Source organism: Chiloscyllium plagiosum, unplaced genomic scaffold, assembly GCF_037043375.1.
Source record: "Chiloscyllium plagiosum isolate Xiang-an unplaced genomic scaffold, Cpla_swu_hap1 HiC_scaffold_29, whole genome shotgun sequence".
NCBI classification, from domain to species: Eukaryota; Metazoa; Chordata; class Chondrichthyes; order Orectolobiformes; family Hemiscylliidae; genus Chiloscyllium; species Chiloscyllium plagiosum.
The window spans coordinates 78,848,128-78,861,494 of NW_028270167.1; positions in this window are offsets into that span (position 1 = coordinate 78,848,128).

A 13,367-nucleotide genomic window follows, 5' to 3' on the forward strand; every position below is an offset into this window, starting at 1 on the left:
CGCATCGGGAGCAACGGATACAACAAAAGATATTAGTGGATGTGCAGGTAAAACTTTTTGATGGATGTGGACAGCTCCTTTGTGGACTTGGATAGAGGTGAGGGAGGAGGTGTGGGCACAGGTTTTACAGTTCCTGCGATTGCACTTGGAAAGTGCCAGGATAGGAGGGTGGGTCGCAGGGGGGGCGTGGACCTGACCAGGTAGTCACGGAGGGAACGGTCTTTGCGGAAGGCGGAAAGGTGTGGGGAGGGAAATATATCCTGGTGGTGGGGTCTTTTTAGAGGTGGCGGAAATGTCGGCGGATGATTTGGTTTATGCAGAGGTTTGTAGGGTGGAAGGTGAGCACCAGGGGCGTTCTGTCCTTGATACGGTTGGAGGGGTGGGGTCTGAGGGCGGAGGTGCGGGTGTGGACGAGATGCGTTGGAGAGCATCTTTAACCACGTGGGAAGGGAAATTGCGGTCTCTAAAGAAGGAGGCCCATCTGGTGTGTTCTGTGGTTGAACTGGTCCTCCTGGTAGCAGATCCGGCGGAGGCCGAGGAATTGGGAATACGGGTTGGCATTTTTGCAAGGGATAGGGTGGAAGAGGTGCAATCCAGGTAGCTGCGGGAGTCGGTGGGTTTGTAAAAAATGTCAGTGTCAAGTCCGTCGTCACTAATGGAGATGGAGAGGTCCAGGAAGGGGAGGGAGTTGTCAGAGATGGTCCAGGTAAATTTAAGGTCAGGATGGAATGTGTTGGTTAAGTTGATGAATTGCTCAACTTCCTCGCGGGAGCACGAGGTGGCGCCAATGCAGTCATCAATGTAGCGAAGGAAGAGGTGGGGAGTGGTGCCGGTGAAATTACGGAAGATCAACTGTTCTACGTACCCAACAAAGAGACAGGCATAGCTGGGGCCCATACGTGTGCCCATGGCTACCGCTTTGTTCTTGAGGAAGTGGGAAGATTCAAAGGAGAAATTGTTAAGGGTGAGGACCAGTTCGGCCAAACGAATGAGAGTGTCGGTAGAAAGGTACTGTTGGGACGTCTGGAGAGGAACAAACAGAGGGCTTAGAGGCCCTGGTCATGGCGGATGGATGTGTAGAGGGATTGGATATCCATGTTGACGATGAGGCGTTGGGGACCAGGGAAACGGAAGTCTTGTAGGAGGTGGAGGGCGTGGGTGGTGTCTCGAACGTATGTGGAGATTTCCTTAACTGGGGCAATAGGACAGTGTCGAGGTAGGTAGAGATGAGTTCAGTGGGGCAGCAGTATGCTGAGACAATGGGTCGGCCAGGGTGGTCAGGCTTGTGGATCTTGGGAAGGAGGTAGAACCGGGCAGTGGGGGATCCCGGACAGTGAGGTTGGAAGCTGTGGGTGGGAGATCTCCTGAGGTGATGAGGTTCTGTATGATCTGGGAGATGATGGTTTGGTGATGGGGAGTGGGGTCATGGTCGAGTGGGCAGTAGGAAGAGGTGTCCTCGATTTGGCGTTTGACTTCAGCGATGTAGAGGTCAGTGCGCCAGACTACCACTGCGCCCCCTATATCCGCTGGCTTGATGGTGAGGTTGGGATTAGAGCAGAGGGATTGGAGGGCTGCGCGTTGTGAGGGTGAGAGATTGGAGTGGGGACGGGGGTAGACAGGTTGAGGCGGTTAATGTCCCGGCGGCAGTTGGAAATGAAGAGGTCGAGGGCAGGTAATAGTTCAGTGCGGGGTGTCCAGGTGGATGCAGTGTGTTGGAGGTGGGCGACGGGGTCCTTGGAAGGTGGGCGGGAATCCTGATTGTGAAAGTACGCTCGGAGGCGGAGGCGACGGAAAAATTGTTCGATGTCACGGCGTGTATTAAATTCATTGATGCGGGGGACGAAGGTGAGTCCTTTGCTGAGGACTGATCGTTCGTCCTCAGTGAGGGGGAGGTCTGGAGGGATGGTGAAAACTCGGCAGGGCTGGGAGCTGGGATCTGGTGTGGGTGTGGAGCTGGGAGTGGGGGCGGAGCCAGTACTTGGAGTGGGTGTGATGGTGGGGGGAATGGGGGTAGAGTCATGGGCAAGGGTAGTGTTCCCCTCGGGGTTCTGGGGGGTGGGGATAGTGACAGTGGGGTCTGTGGGGGGCGTGTCAGCAGAATGCAGGTGAGTGGCGCTGGTGGGGTCGGAAGTGGTGGAAGACACGGCAGTAGGGGTGGCGGACGTCACTGAGCGTGTGGCATCGGCGATGATGTGAGGGGCGGAAGTGGCTGTGGGAGTGGCCATGATGGGGGCAGAAGTCACATCATCAATCAGCGTGGGGGTGGTAGCTGCATCAGCCGCATGGCTAATGGTGTTTCCGAGGCCAGGGGAATCTTCTGGAATGTTCGAGGAGCGCTGGTTATGGAGGTGGGTAGATAAAAGTTTGTTGTACTTACAGTTTTTGATTTTTGAGATGGAATTGAAGTACTGTTTGTTGAGAGTATGAATTCTCCTGAGGATGTAGTACGGAGTGGGTCCGTTGCAATTCTGAGAGAGTGTGGCCCTCAGCTGAGGCAGGGCTGACTGTAGAGAGGTTAGGTGCCGGCGCATTACTGCAAGCGTGGAGCGGAGGATCTTGAAGGAGAACTGTTGCTGGTGTTTTTGAATCTGTAGTCTGTACTGTTTGTCCTGTTCGGGTCCGAACTCTGCTGGTTTAAAGGTGGTCTGGAGTCCGTGTAGGATGAGTTGGTTATGGAGGCAGGCACTGAGGAAGCAAATGTGGCTGTAGTAGCGGGTTAGCTTCAGGACATGGTTGAAGAGCTTCAGGGTAGAGGAAATGACCTGGGAGTTGCAGTGGGAGAGAGACTCCCTGAGATTCTTATAGAGAGAGGAGGAAAACTTCTTCAAGGCAGGCATCCTTGCAAGAGGATTCGCAGTAGGGTTAAAATCAACGAGGTAAAAACAATGACTGCAGATGCTGGAAACCAGATTCTGGATCAGTGGTGCTGGATGCGGTCTCCTCTACATTGGGGAGACTGGGAGCCTCCTCGCAGAGCGCTTTAGGGAACATCTCCGAGATTCCCGCACCAATCAACCAAACCGCCCCGTGGCCCAATATTTCAACTCCCCCTCCAACTCTGCCGAGGATATGGAGGTCCTGGGCCTCCTCCAACGCCGCTGCCTCACCACCAGACGCATGGAAGAAGAACGCCTCATCTTCCGCCTCGGAACACTTCAACCCCAGGGCATCAATGTGGACTTCAAGAGCTTCCTCATTTCCCCTTCCCCCACCTCATCCTAGTTTCTAACCTCCAGCAACACTGTCCCCTTGACTTGTCCGGACTTGTCCGACCTGCCCAGCTCCTTTTCCACCTATCCACTCCACCCTCTCCTCCCTAACCTATCACCTTCATCTCCTCACACACTGACCTACTGTACTCTTTGCTACTATATTTCCACCCCCACCCTCCTCTAGCTTATCTCTCCACGCTTCAGGCTCTCTTCCTTTATTCCTGATGAAGGGCTTTTGCCCGAAACGTCGATTTTGCCTGTCCTCGGATGCTGCCTGAATTGCTGTGCTCTTCCAGCACCATTGATCCAGAATCTGGTTTCCAGCATCTGTAGTCACTGATGGAGTGAAAGTGAGGGGGTCAAGGTGATTGTGAAGAAGTGAGTGTGAGGGGGTCATGGTGACAGTGATGGAGCGAGTGGGAGGGGATCAGGGTGATGGTGACAGTGTGAGTCTGAGGGGGTCACACTGATTGAGCGAGTGTGAGGGCGTCAGTTTGACGGTGATGAAGTGAGTGTGAAGGGGTCAGTATTGCTGTGATGGAGCGAGTGTGAGGGGCTGAAGGTGACAGTGAAGGAATGAGTTTGAGAGGGTCAGGGTGATGGGGATGGAGTGAGTGTGAGGGGTTCCCATTGACAGTGATGGAGTGAGTGTGATGGTGTCAGGCTGACGGTGATGGAGTGAGTGTGAGCAGGTCAGGTTGACACTGATGGTGTGAATGTGAGGGGCTCAAGGTGATTGTGAAGAAGTGAGTGTGAGGGCGTCATGGGGACGGTGATGGAGCGAGTGTGAGGGGCTGAAGGTGACAGTGAAGGAATGAGTTTGAGAGGGTCAGGGTGATGGGGATGGAGTGAGTGTGAGGGGTTCCCATTGACAGTGATGGAGTGTGTGTGAGGGGGTCAGGGTGATGGTGTTGGAGTGAGCGTGAGGGGATCTCGGTGATGGTGACAGTGTGAGTCTGAGGGGGTCACACTGATTGAGCGAGTGTGAGGGCGTCAGTTTGACGGTGATGAAGTGAGTGTGAAGGGGTCAGTATTGCTGTGATGGAGTGAGTGTGAGTGGGTCATGGTGACGGTGAGGAAGTGAGTGTGAGGTGGTTAGGGTGACGGTGATGGAGAGAGTGTGAGTGGGTCAGTGTGATGGTGATTGAGTGAATGTAAATGGGTCAGTGTGACAGTGATGGAGTGAGTGTGAGGGGGTCAGTGTGACTGTGACGGAATGAGTGTGAGACGGTCAGCGTGACGGTGCTGGAGTGAGTGTGTGTGGGTCAGGGTGACGGTGATGGAGTGAGTCTGAGGGGTTCAGCGTGACGGCAATGGAGTGAGTGTGAGCTTGTCAGGGTGACGGTGATGGAGTGAGTGTGAGAATATCAGGATGACGGTGATGGAGTGAATGTGAGGGGGTCAGGGTGACGGTGATGGAGTGTGTGAGAGGGGATCAGTGTGACGTAGATGGAGTGAGAGTGAAGGTGTCTGGGTTGATGATGGAATGAGTGTGTGGCGGTAAGGGAGAAAGTGATGGAGTGAGTGTGAAGGGGTCAGTGACAGTGAAGGAGTGAGTGTGAAGTTGACCGGTTGACAGTTGTGGAGTGAGTGTGAGGGGATTAGTCTGAGGGGGATGGAATGAGTGTGAGGGAGTCAGTGTGATGCTGCTGGAGTGATTGTGAGAGGGTCACGGTGACGGAGATGGAGTGATTGTGAAGGGGTCAGTATGATTGTGATGGAGTGTGTGTGAGGGGGTCAAGGTGACAGTGATGGAATGATGTGAGGGGGTCAGGGTGATGGGGATGGAGTGAGTGTGAGGGGATGAGTGTAACGGTGATGAAGTGAGTCTGAAGGGGTCAGTATGACTGTGATGGAGTGAGTGTGAGGGGGTCAATGTGACAGTGATGGAATGAGTGTGTGGGGATCACGGTGACGGTGACAGTGTGAGTCTGAGGGGGTCAGGGTGACGATGATTGAGCGAGTGTGAGGGTGTCAGTGTGACGGTGATGAAGTGAGTATGAAGGGGTCACTGTCACTTTGATGGAGTGAGGGTGAGGGGATCAGAGTGATGGTGATGGATTGCGTGTGAGGGGGTCACGGTGACAGTGATGGAGTGAGTGTGAGGGAGTCAGGGTTACGGTGATGGAGTGAGTGTGAGGTGGTTAGGGTGACGGTGATGGAGAGAGTGTGAGTGGGTCTGTGTGATGGTGATTGAGTAAATGTGAGAGGATCAGTGTGTCAGTGATGGAGAGAGTGTGAGGGGGTCAGTGTGACTGTGACGGAATGAGTGTGAGACGTTCAGGGTGACAATGCTGGAGTGAGTGTGTGTGGGTCCGGGTGACGGTGATGGAGTGAATGTGAGGGGTTCAGCGTGACGGTGATGGAGTGTGTGTGAGTTGGTCAGGGTGAAGATGATGGCGTGAGTGTGAGCTGGTCAGGGTGATGGTGATGGAGTGACTGTGAGAAGATCAGGTTGACGGTGATGGAGTGAATGTGAAGGGGTCAGGGTGACGGTGATGGAGTGAATGTGAAGGGGTCAGGGTGACGGTGGTGGAGTGAATGTGATGGGGTCAGGGTGATGGTGAAGGAGTGTGCGTGAGCGGGTCAGAGTGACGGCGATGGAGTGAGTATGAAGGGGTCACTTTTACTGTGATGGAGTGAGGGTGAGGAGATCAGGGTGATGTTGATGGAGTGAGTGTGAATGGGTCACCGTGACAGTGATGGATTGAGTGTGAGTGGGTAAGGGTGACGGTGATGGAGTGCGTGTGAGGTAGTTAGGGTGACGGTGATGGAGAGAGTGTGAGTGGGTCAGTGTGATGGTGATTGAGTGAATGTAAGAGGGTCAGTATGACAGTTATGGAGTGAGTATGAGGCGTTAATGGTGACGGTGATGGAGCGAGTGTGGGGGGTCATGGCGATGGTGATGGAGTGAATGTGAGGGGACAGGTTGAGGACGTTGGAGTGAGTGTGTGGGGGTCAGGGTGACGGAGATGGAGTGAGTGTGAGTGGGTCAGGGTGACAGTGATGGATTGAGTGTGAGGTGGTTAGGGTGACGGTTATGGAGTGAGTGTGAGGGCATTTAGAGTGACAGTGATGGAGTGAGTGTGAGGAGGTCAGGGTGACTGTATTGAATGAGTGTGAGGGGGTCAGAGCGGTGGGGTGGAGTGTGTGTGGGGGGATGAGTGCGATGTTGATGGAATAAGTGTGAGGTGGTCAGGGTGAGGATGATGGAGTTTGGGAGTTAGGGTGACGGTGACGGAGTGAGTGGGAGGGGGTCATAGTGACGGTGATGGATTGAGTGTGAGGTTGTCAGGGTTAAGCTGATGTAGTGAGTGTGAGTTGGTAAGGGTGATGGTGATGGATTGAGTGTGAGCTTGTCAGGGTGACGGTGAAGGACTGAGTGTGAGAAGATCAGGATGACGGTGATGGAGTGAATGTGAGGGGGTCAGCGTGACGGTGATGGAGAGTGTGTGAGGGGATCAGTGTGACGGCGATGGAGTGAGAGTGAGGGTGTCAGGGTGACGATGATGGAAGGAGTGTGTGGCGGTAAGGGTGAAAGTGATAGAGTGAGTGTCAAGGGGTCAGTGACAGTGAAGGAGTGAGTGTGAAGTCGACTGGTTGACAGTTGTGAAGTGAGTGTGAGGGGATTAGTCTGACGGTGATGGAGTGAGTGTGAGGGAGTCAGTGTGATGCTGCTGGAGTGAATGTGAGAGGGTCACTGTGACGGTGATGGAGTGATTGTGAAGGGGTCACGTTGACAGTGATGGAGTGTGTGTGAGGTGGTCAGGGTGATGGTGTTGGAGTGAGTATGAGGGGATCACGGTGACGGTGATAGTGTGAGTCTGAGGGGGTCAGGGTGACGATGATTGAGCGAGTGTGAGGGGGTCAGTGTGACGGTGATGAAGTGAGTATGAAGGGGTCACTGTTACTGTGATGGAGTGAGGGTGGTGGGTTAAGGGTGATGGTGATGGAGTGAGTGTGAGGTGGTTAGGGTGACGGTGATGGAGAGAGTGTGAGTGGGTCAGTGTGATGGTGATTGAGTGAATGTAAGATGGTCAGTGTGACTGTGATTGAGTGAGTGTGAAAGGGTCAGTTTGACAGTGATGGAGTGAGTATGAGGCGTTCACGGTGACGGTGATGGAGCGAGTGTGGGGGGTCAGGGCGATGGTGATGGAGTGAGTGTGAGGGGACAGGTTGAAATCGTTGGAGTGAGTGTGTGGGTGTCAGGGTGATGGAGATGGAGTGAGTGTGAGTGGGTCAGGGTGACGGTGATGGATTGAGTGTGAGGTGGTTAGGGTGACGGAGATGGAGTGTGTATGAGGGCATTTAGAGTGACAGTGATGGGGTGAGTGTGAGGAGGTCAGGGTGACTGTATTAAATGAGTGTGGGGGGTCAGGGCGGTGGGGATGGAGTGTGTGTGGGGGAATGAGTGTGATGTTGATGGAGTAAGTGTGAGGGGGTCAGGGTGAGGATGATGGAGTGAGTGTGTGGGGGTCAGGGTGACGGTGACGGAGTTAGTGGGAGGGGGTCACGGTGACGGTGTCGGAGTGAATGGGAGGGGATCAGGGTGACAGTGATGGAGTGAGTGTGAGGGGGTCAGGGTGACGGTGACGGTGTGAGTGTGAGCAGGTCAGTTTGACACTGATGGAGTGAATGTGAGTGGGTCAAGGAGATTGTGAAGAATTGAGTGTGAGGGGGTCATGGTGAGGGTGATGTAGCGAGTGTGAGGGGGTCCGGATGACAGTGAAGGAGTGAGTGTGAGGGGGTCAGGGTGACAGTGAAGGAATGAGTGTGAGAGGGTCAGGGTGATGGGGATGGAGTGAGTGTGAGGCGGTACCGTTGACAGTGATGGAGTGTGTGTGAGGGGTTCAGGGTGATGGTGTTGCAGTGAGTTTGAGGGGATCTCGGTGACGGTGACAGTGTGAGTCTGAGGGGGTCAGGGTGACGATGATTGAGCGAGTGTGAGGGCGTCAGTTTGACGGTGATGAAGTAAGTGTGAAGGGGTCACTGTTACTGTGATGGAGTGAGGGTGGTGGGATCAGGGTGATGGTGATGGAGTCAGTGTGAGGGGATCACCCTGACAGTGATGGAGTGAGTGTGAGTGGGTCAGGGTGATGGTGATGGAGTGAGTGTGAGGTGGTTAGGGTGACGGTGCTGGAGTGAGTATGTGTGGGTCAGGGTGACGGAGATGGAGTGAGTGTGAGGGGTTCAGCGTGACGGTGATGGATTGAATGTGAGTTTGTCAGGGTGACGGTGATGGATTTTGTGTGAGCTTGTCAGGGTGAAGGTGATGGAGTGAGTGTGAGATGGTAAGGGTGATGGTGATGGATTGAGTGTGAGCTTGTCAGGGTGACGGTGATGGAGTGAGTGTGAGAAGATCAGGATGACGGTGATGGAGTGAATGTGAGGGGGTCAGCGTGACGGTGATGGAGAGTGTGTGAGGGGATCAGTGTGACGGAGATAGAGTGAGAGTGAGGGTGTCAGGGTGACGATGATGGCATGAGTGAGAGAAGATCAGGATGACGGTGATGGAGTTACTGTGATGGTGTCAGGTTGACGATGATGGAATGAATGTGTGGCGGTAAGGGTGAAGATGATGGAGTTAGTGTGAAGAGGTCTGTGCGATGCTGCTGGAGTGAGTGTGAGAGGGTCACTGTGATTGTGATGGAGTGAGTGTGAAGGGGTCAGTATGACTGTGATGGAGTGAGTGTGAGGCGTTCATGGTGATGGTGATGGAGTGAGTGTGGGGGCTCAGGGCGATGGTGATGGAGTGAGTGTGAGGGGACAGGGTGAGGACGTTGGAGTGAGTGTGTGGGTTCAGGGAGACGGAGATGGAGTAGGTGTGAGTGGGTCAGGGTGACTGTGATAGATTGAGTGTGAGGTGGTTAGGGTGACCATGAAGGAGTGAGTGTGAGAGGATCAGTGTGACGTTGTTGGAGTGAGTGTGGAATTGACAGTGTGATGGCGATTGAGTGAATGTGAGGGGGTCAGGGTGACAGTGATGGAGTGAGTGTGAGGATATCAGGGTGACTGTGATTGAATGAGTGTGTGGAGGTCAGGGCGGTGGGGATGGAGTGTGTGTGGGGGATGAGTGTGATGTTGATTGTGCGAGTGTGAGGGGGTCAGGGTGAGGATGATGGAGTGAGTCCGTGGGTCAGGGTGATGGTGATGGAGTGAGTGGGAGGGGACAGGTTGAAATCGTTGGAGTGAGTGTGTGGGTGTCAGGGTGATGGAGATGGAGTGAGTGTGAGAAGATCAGGATGACGGTGATGGAGTGAATGTGAGTGGGTCAGCGTGACGGTGATGGAGCGTGTGTGAGGGGATCAGTGAGAAGGAGATGGAGTGAGAGTGAGGGTGTCAGGATGACGATGATGGAATGAGTGTGTGGCGGTAAGTGTGAAAGTGATGGAGTGAGTGTGAGGGGGTCAGGGTGACGGTGATGGAGTGAGTGTGAGGTGGTTAGGGAGACTGTCAGTGTGAGTGAGTGGGTCAGTGTGATGGTGATTGAGCGAATGTAAGAGGGTCAGTGTGACTGTGATGGAGTGAGTGTGAGAGGATGAGTGTGTCAGTGATGGAGTGAGTGTGAGGTGGTCAGTGTGACTGTGATGGAGTGAGTTTGAGGAGTTCAGCGTGACGGTGCTGGAGTGTGTGTGAGTTGGTCAGGGTGACTGTGATGGATTGAGTGTGAGGTGGTCAGAGTGACGGAGATGGAGTGAGAGTGAAGGTGTCAGGGTGATGATGATGTAATGAGTGTGTGGCAGTAAGTGTGAAAGTGATGGAGTGAGTGTGAAGGGGTCAGTGACAGTGAAGGAGTGAGTGTGAGGAGATTAGTCTGACGGTGATGGAGTGAGTGTGAGGGAGTCAGTGTGATGCTGCTGGAGTGAGTGTGAGAGGGTCACTGTGACGGTGATGGAGTGAGTGTGAAGAGGTCAGTATGACTGTGATGGAGTGAGTGTGTGGGTTTCATGGTGACGGTGATGGATCGCGTGTCGGGGGTTAGGGTGACGGTGATGGAGTGAGTATGAGTGGGTCAGGATGACTGTGATGGAGTGATTGTGAAGGGGTCATGGTGACGGTGATGGGGTGAGTGTGAGTGGGTCAGCGTGACGGTGCTGAGATTGAGTGTGAGGGGGTCAGCGTGACGGTGATGGAGTGAATGTGACTGGGACAGTGTGATGGTGATGGAGTGAGTGTGAGGTGGTCATGGTGACGGTGATGAAGTGAGTGTGAGGGGGTCAGTGTGATGGTGATAGAGTGAGTGTGTGTGGATTAGGGTGACAGTGATGGAGTGAGTATGAGGGGATTCAGCGTAACAGTTATGGAGTGAATGTGAGGGGATCAGTGTGTCGGAGATAGAGTGAGTGTGAGGGGTCACTATTACTGTGATGGAGTGAGGTTGAGGGGATCAGGCGATGGTGATGGAGTGTGTGTGAAGGGGTCACTGTGACAGTGATGGAGTGAGTGTGAGGCGGTTAGGGTGACAGTGATGCAGAGAGTCTGAGTGGGTCAGTGTGATGTTGATTGAATGAGTATGAAGGGGTCACTGTTGCTGTGATGGAGTGAGGGTGAGGGGATCAGGGTGATGTTGATTGGAGTGAGTTTGAGTGGGTCAGGGTGACGGTGATGGAGTGAGTGTGAGGTGGTTAGGGTGACGGTGATGGAGAGATTGTGAGTGGGTCAGTGTGATGGTGATTGAGTGAAAGTAAGAGGGTCAGTGTGACTGTGATGGAGTGAGTGTCAGAGGATCAGTGTGTCAGTGATGGAGTGAGTGTGAGGGGATCAGTGTGACTGTGGTGGAATGAGTGTGAGACGGTCAGGGTGACGGTGCTGGAGTGAGTGTGTGTGGGTCAATGTGACGGTGATGGAGTGAGTGTGAGGGGTTCAGCGTGACGGTGATGGAGTGTGTGTGAGATGGTCAGGGTGACGGTGATGGATTCAGGGTGAGCTGGTCAGGATGATGGTGATGGAGTGACTGTGAGAAGATCAGGTTGACGGTGATGGATTGAATGTGAGGTGGTCAGGGTGACGGTGATGGAGTGTGTGTGAGTCGTTCAGGGTGACGGTGATGGAGTGTGTGTGAGGGGATCAGTGTGACGGCGATGGAGTGAGACTGAGGGCGTCAGGGTGACGATGATGGAATGAGTGTGTGGCAGTAAGAGTGAAAGTGATGGAGTGAGAGTGAAGGGGTCATGGTGACGGTGATGGGGTGAGTGTGAGTGGGTCAGCGTGACGGTGCTGAGATTGAGTGTGAGGGGGTCAGCGTGACGGTGATGGAGTGAATGTGACTGGGACAGTGTGATGGTGATGGGGTGAGTGTGAGGTGGTCATGGTGACGGTGATGGAGTGAGTGTGAGGGGGTCAGTGTGATGGTGATAGAGTGAGTGTGTGTGGATTAGGGTGACAGTGATGGAGTGAGTGTGAGGGGATTCAGCGTAACAGTTATGGAGTGAATGTGAGGGGATCAGTGTGTCGGAGATAGAGTGAGTGTGAGGGGTCACTATTACTGTGATGGAGTGAGTGTGAGGCGGTTAGGGTGACAGTGATGCAGAGAGTCTGAGTGGGTCAGTGTGATGTTGATTGAATGAGTATGAAGGGGTCACTGTTGCTGTGATGGAGTGAGGGTGAGGGGATCAGGGTGATGTTGATTGGAGTGAGTTTGAGTGGGTCAGGGTGACGGTGATGGAGTGAGTGTGAGGTGGTTAGGGTGACGGTGATGGAGAGATTGTGAGTGGGTCAGTGTGATGGTGATTGAGTGAATGTAAGAGGGTCAGTGTGACTGTGATGGAGTGAGTGTCAGAGGATCAGTGTGTCAGTGATGGAGTGAGTGTGAGGGGATCAGTGTGACTGTGACGGAATGAGTGTGAGACGGTCAGGGTGACGGTGCTGGAGTGAGTGTGTGTGGGTCAATGTGACGGTGATGGAGTGAGTGTGAGGGGTTCAGCGTGACGGTGATGGAGTGTGTGTGAGATGGTCAGGGTGACGGTGATGGATTCAGGGTGAGCTGGTCAGGATGATGGTGATGGAGTGACTGTGAGAAGATCAGGTTGACGGTGATGGATTGAATGTGAGGTGGTCAGGGTGACGGTGATGGAGTGTGTGTGAGTCGTTCAGGGTGACGGCGATGGAGTGTGTGTGAGGGGATCAGTGTGACGGCGATGGAGTGAGACTGAGGGCGTCAGGGTGACGATGATGGAATGAGTGTGTGGCAGTAAGAGTGAAAGTGATGGAGTGAGAGTGAAGGGGTCAGTGACAGTGAAGGAGTGAGTGTGATGTTGACCGGTTGACAGTTGTGGAGTGAGTGTGAGGGGATTAGTCTGACGGTGAGGGAGTGAGTGTGAGGGAGTCAGTGTGATGCTGCTGGAGCTCGTGTGAGAGGGTCTCTGTGACGGAGATGGAGTGAGTGTGAAGAGGTCATTATGACGGTGATGGAGTGAGTGTGAGGGGTTCATGGTGACAGTGATGGAGCGAGTCTAGGGGGTGAGTATGACAGTGATGGAGTGAGTGTGAGGGGATTCAGCGTAACAGTTATGGAGTGAATGTGAGGGGATCAGTGTGACGGTGTTATAGTGAGTGTGAGATTGTCAGTGTGACAGTGATGGAGTGAGTGTGATGGGGTTCAGGGTGACAGTGATGGAATGAGTGTGAGGGGGTCAGGGCCTGGAGGAGGGAGTGTGTGTGGGGGGATGAGTGTGATGTTGATGGAGTAAGTGTAAGGGGTCCAGGATGAGGATGATGGAGAGAGTGTGTTGTGGTCAGGGTGACGGTGACGGAGTGAGTGGGAGGGGGTCAGGGTGCCGGTGACAGAGTGAGTGGGAGAGGATCAGGGCGACAGTGATGGAGTGAGTGTGTGGGTGTCAGGGTGACAGTGATTGAATGAGTGTGAGGGGGTCAGGGCGGTGGGGATGGAATGGGTGTGGGGGGATGTGTCTGATGGTGATGGAGTGAGTGTGAGGGGGACAGGGTGAGGACGTTGGAGTGAGTTTGATGTGGTAAAGGTGACGGTGATGGATTGAGTGTGAGAAGATCAGGATGACGGTGCTGGAGTTACTGTGAGGGTGTCAGGGTGACGATGATGGAATGAGTGTATGGCGGTAAGGGTGAAGGTGATTGAGTGAGTGTGAAGGGGTCAGTGCGATGCTGCTGGAGTGAGTGTGAGAGGGTCACTGTGATGGT